This window comes from Hirundo rustica, chromosome 8, assembly GCF_015227805.2.
Source record: "Hirundo rustica isolate bHirRus1 chromosome 8, bHirRus1.pri.v3, whole genome shotgun sequence".
NCBI classification, from domain to species: Eukaryota; Metazoa; Chordata; class Aves; order Passeriformes; family Hirundinidae; genus Hirundo; species Hirundo rustica.
In genome coordinates, this window is record NC_053457.1 from 29667993 (window position 1) to 29673392 (window position 5400).

The following is a 5400-nucleotide window of genomic DNA, read 5'->3' on the forward strand; positions in this document are numbered from 1 at the left end:
TGTCCAAGGCCAAATAGTTATTAATAATACTCATTAATTAATAACAACAGTAGTGCTATTGGAAAATCTTAGGTCCCATACTCACAACCTGCTGCCAAGGTAGTCACTTCCCAAACTGACTTCTAAAATTAGGAACAAACAGGCCCCTTCTAAAGGCAATAAACAGCATTTTAATTGGACTAAACCCTATAAATCTGTCAGCAGCCAGTTACCCTGGCTCCCCTGTGTGACCAGCAGCTCCGAATGCCCTGCTGGGTCTCTGCCAGAGGGCTGTGATGCCATCTGATGTCACCACAACAAAGGTGTGATCCAACAAGGCAGCCTGGCCTGGGGGCTCCCTGCTGGGCTCTGGGGCTGGCAGGGCTCAGGGTGTGCTGGACAGAGGTGCCACCACCCCCAGGGCACAGGGACAACCTCGTGCTGCACAGCTCTGGCTGTGGCCTGGGAGTGCCTGCATGTGGACAAGAACTAACACCTCGGGTAACTCTCACGTCAGGGCCTCATGAAAAGCATGTTACAATTCATTCTCCTTAGCTGAACCAGTACATTTTCATCTGATTGTTGTGTGATGGAAGACTTTTAAAGGAATTCTCACGTCTCAAAAAGATGCCAAGTGTCAGCCTTGTGACCCACCGAGAGGAGTGATGTCCTGGTAGCACCTCCCCTGACAGCAACATGCTTATAGGAGAAAAACCCAAATAATTACACAAACCTGATGGGATGAGGAGACAAGCCTTTTCTGATTGAGCAATACTGAGAAAAATCATGGCACAGTCTCCAGAAACTAGAAACATTCAGCAGTACCCACAGATCCATGCTAGTTTACACTTTGCTTACATTTTATTGCTATAATTTTCATTCTTGAAAGAAAAATAAAATATTTCACTGAACAGAACAGAGTATTTTACTCTAAACTCCATTTGCCTGAGGCTCTCATAGAATACAGGAGGAGCATCACCTGTGACAAGGCTGTCACCTGGGGGTGACAGGGTGACCTCCACAGAGCTGTGGTCATTCACACCACTGCAAAGCTGATCCTCAGCTGCAGATGTGCTCAGTGCCAGGCTCCAAAGGAAAATAATAATAAATTTCAGCAGCGTGCCTGTGAAAACAACCGATTCTCAGGGCCCTTGAAATACCCTGTATTTATAAACAAAAGAGGGGTTTAGTTTTTCTTGTCCTAGAAAAACACACTGGAACATTTCACCACCGTTTTCTTTCACTTTAATTAGCAAGCAAAGAGGGAATGTCAAAGAGCAATTATACAAAATATATACTGCGCTGATTAGGGATTCTTCTTCTGTAGCATGGAGAAGGCAGCTTGAAGTTCACATTAAATCTCTCTCCCCCTCTAATGAGATATGCCTTATCCAACCCAGAAAGATACAATTAACTCAGGAAAGAATGCAACCACTTTCTCAGGGGGAAAAAAAGAAAAAAAAAAGAAAAAAAAAATCACAGAAGGGAGGGAAGGAAGGTTTCATGTGAAGAATGAAAGGTTGATCCTGCAGATCCTGAGTGTGTATCTGACTCGAAAGAAACATCCTGAGCAGCTCCAGACCTTTAAAGAAGCCCACAATTTAACAAGACTCAGTCCTGGTCCTGAGCACTTGTGGGTTGCAGCCTAAATCACCTCTTTCTGCCCAGAAGTGCTGGGGCCATTTTCTTCTCCTTGCCCAGGTGATGGTTGTCTGGGGACCAGGAAATCAAAGAGCCTGAGCAGGGGCTGAAAGTGACCCTAAAGGCCACCACCAGTGTGGGCTGTGCTCTCTGGGGTCTGCACAGATTGTGAGGGTCCTGGCTGACCTGAAGCAGCTCTGGGAAAACTGGGCAGGGACTCTACAGGAGCATGCAGTGATAGGACAAGGGGAAATGGCTCGATGCTGAAGGAGAGTAGATTTAGGTTAGATGTCAGGAAGAAATTGTTCCCTGTGAGGGTGGTGAGGCCGTGGCACAGAATGCCCAGAGAAGCTGTGGCTACCCCATCCCTGGAAGTGTCCAAGGCCAGGCTGGACAGGGCTTGGAGCAACTTGGGATAGTGGAAGGTGTCCCTGCCCATGGCAGGGGGATTGGAACGAAGGGATTTTTAAGGTCCCTTCAGCCCAAATCATTCAGTGATTCTGACCAGCCCCAGCTGCACCTCGGCCACCCCATTCCCCACAGGGAATGGATGTTCTGCCCACCTCACACCTCAGCCCAGGCTTACTGCTCTTTTATATCACTTCAGGGTGGACGGGGGTTTATTTTCCCCATGTAATTTGTTGTTATTTTCGTTTGAAGAGACACGGCATCCCGCTCTCCCCTTGCCCCCGGCGATGGGCAGAAGGTCCCGGTGCCAGAACGGGGCTGGAGCGCGTCCTCCTCCAAATCCCTCCTCAACGGGTAGCGGGGTCACAGGGATTAAAAAAAAAAAAAAACCAACCAAACCCCAGCAACAACCCAGGAGCATAAATTGGAGGCAGAAGGGCAGATGCAGGCTGAGCAGGAAGCGCTGGCCCGAGGCGAAATGAAACAGCTGTTGCCATTGTTCTGTCTCTGCGCGCTCCGCGGCCGGGCCGCGGCAGCAGCTGCTCGCAATTACCGCACATGAAAGGGGGGCACGGGATTAGGGCAGTGACGAAAAAGCCAGGGGACCGCCAGATTTATCACCCAGCGGCCGAGCGGCCCCGCTCCGCAGGGCCGGGACCTGCCCGGAGCAGCGGGGATGCTGAGCCCAGGTGATGGCTCGCACGGGAGGAGCGGCAGAGGAGCGCGGATCTCAGCCGGGGATGTGCCGGCATCTGCTCGGGTCCGCAGAGCCTCAGCAGACCCTTAATTCTTGGGATGATCTCCCCCCGAGGGATCCCAGCGGGACCGGGGAGCAGCCGGGCTAAACCACGGGGCAGATTCCATCACCGCCCTTCGTAGGAGCAGGAAAACGAGGAGAGAACGAGATACGAGTTTGGCATTCCTTGTGAAATAACTCCGGCTCCCCCACATAATCCGAGCTGCAGAATGGAAACGGAATAAATAAAACAAAACAAACCCTGGCGGCTCTCTTTTTGCGAGGAGCGATGAGCGTAAGAAAGTTTTTCGGGAGGTGGAGCATGTGTTTGCCATCTTCGCTCCTGATATGGGAACCATATGCTTAAATACCCTACCAAACATACGCAATATAACACTCTTTTTTATTAAAGGTGCTTTTATAAAAGCTATCCACCTTCCATCCGCTGCTGACTCCCAGAGAGGTCACATATTCTTCATTACAACTATCAGTACGTATTTGGGATAAATTAAGCTCCAAATAGACTGTTTCTGATTATTACTGCCAAGGGAGCAAGAGGCCGTCTTATTTTCCCTCACTGATAAATTAAAAGAACTGTAATGGGTGATTCCTGCAACCTGTAAAAGGGCAACGCCATCTGTGACTCATTTAGAGTTGCTTTAAAGAAAAATTATTTTATTAATTTGGGCAGAGTATAAAGAAAATATACTAAAAAAAAAAACAAAAAAAAAAAAAAAAAACAAACAAAAAAAAAAAAAACCAAACAACACCCCAAACCCCTCCACTGCTAAGGAGAAAGAAGCAGCAGCCGATTTGCCCCATCCCTGGAAGTGTTCAAAGTCAGGCTGGATGGACCTCTGATCAAGTGGATCTAGTGAAAGATATCCCTGTCCACGTGTTGGGGGCTGGAACTAAGTAAACTTTAAGTTCACTTCCAACCCAGGCTATTCTATGATTCTAGAAGAAAACCCTGACTCAAAAAAAAAATTTTGCAAATGAAAATCGCTTAAAGTGTCATTAGAAGTGCAGAAGCTCCTGCCTCCCTCTTAACTTTGATGTTTTTTGCCCTGGCAAATAGATCTCAACATGAGATGGCTTTATCTGAGTTCCACATTATTGATGAAGGAATAGATGAGGAGCAAAACGTTAAAAAAGCAGAACTGAAATTGAGAGTGCTCGTTGTTCCTCTCTTTTGGAGTCAAAAGGAACCAACCAGCCATCCCCTGGTGTGATCCTTACAGAGACCCATAAAGGATTATTTCCTTCAGGTTGTGCAGCCAGGAGCTGCACCATTTTGTCAAATGTGTTTTTTGTTTATGCAGCACCCAAAAACACAAAAAAAGAAGAGTAGGGAGAATGCAGAGCAAGAGAGAATGGCAATTTCCTATCCTTTAAACCAGAAATAATGGTAGCAACCATGATGTGACAACCTTTGCCTGGACTGACAAGCAGGAAGTGGAGAAAAGATCGAAAGCAAGTGGAAATCAAAGGATTAAGATATTGAAATTCTTCTGTTTTGCCACAGGCTGTCACCCTAGCTCCACATATCACTCAGCCGACAGGAACAATGTGCAAAGCAAAGAGAAATAGCTCTAGAAGTCTGGAATCTTACTCCTCTTGAAATTTAACTGGCCTGCAGGTTGCCCACCACCTCAAATCCCCTGCTTGTAATTCAGAGAGTAATACTGAATATAGTAATTATAATAAGCAGTTATTACATAATACCTTAATTTTTATAAGTGACGGCAATTTCTGTGGGGCCTGGCTTGTCAAGAGGGGTCTGCCTCAACTCTGGAGTGCCAAATGACATCTTTTCTGCAACAAGGTTTGCACATGGACAAAGATGTTGTTTGCTCTTCGATCAGGATAGGTTGCTTTGGACTGCTTAACCCCTCAGCAAAGATTGGGCATTTTACACCTGTACTGCTCCAAGGATCAGGGTCCAGCAGTCATGGGCCTCTGAGCATCTGGACCTTCCTTACAATCCGTGACTTATCCAATTGCAATTTTTTGTCACCACTAACATCAGCCCTGAGACAGTCCCGCAGGCAGCTGTCCATCCTGCACACCCAGCACGTACCACCTGCTCCTCTGCTGGGCACTTTGTGAGTCACTTGGGTTGGATCCCTGAAGGTACTCAGGTTGCTCACTGCTCTTTCTACATTTTGGACAAAAAACCTGCTTTCCTGGTGGAAAGATTATAAGGGTAGTGCTGTTTTCGTGACTTGCTGTGGAAAACATGGATGGACCTCCAAGTTGTAAGTGAGAAAAGAGGAAAATGTGTCAATTTTTTCAGGGCATCTGAGAAACCTGACAGGAGGCTGGAGCCACGTGGGAGTTGGCCTTTCCTCCTGGGCAGCCAGTGACAGGACAAAAGGACACTGTCCTAAGCTGTGCCAGGGGAAGTTTAGGTCAGATATTAGAAATAATTCCTTCTCAGAGAGGGTGATTGGACATTGGAATGGGCTGCCCAGGGAGATGGTGGAGTCTCCATCGTTGGAGGTGTTTAAGAAAAGCCTGGAGTGCCATGGTCTGGTTGACAAGGTGGTGTTGGGTCATGGGTTGGACTTGACGATCTCAGAGGTCTTTTCCAACCTAAATGATCCTGTGATTCTGTGGTTTCTAAAACACAATAA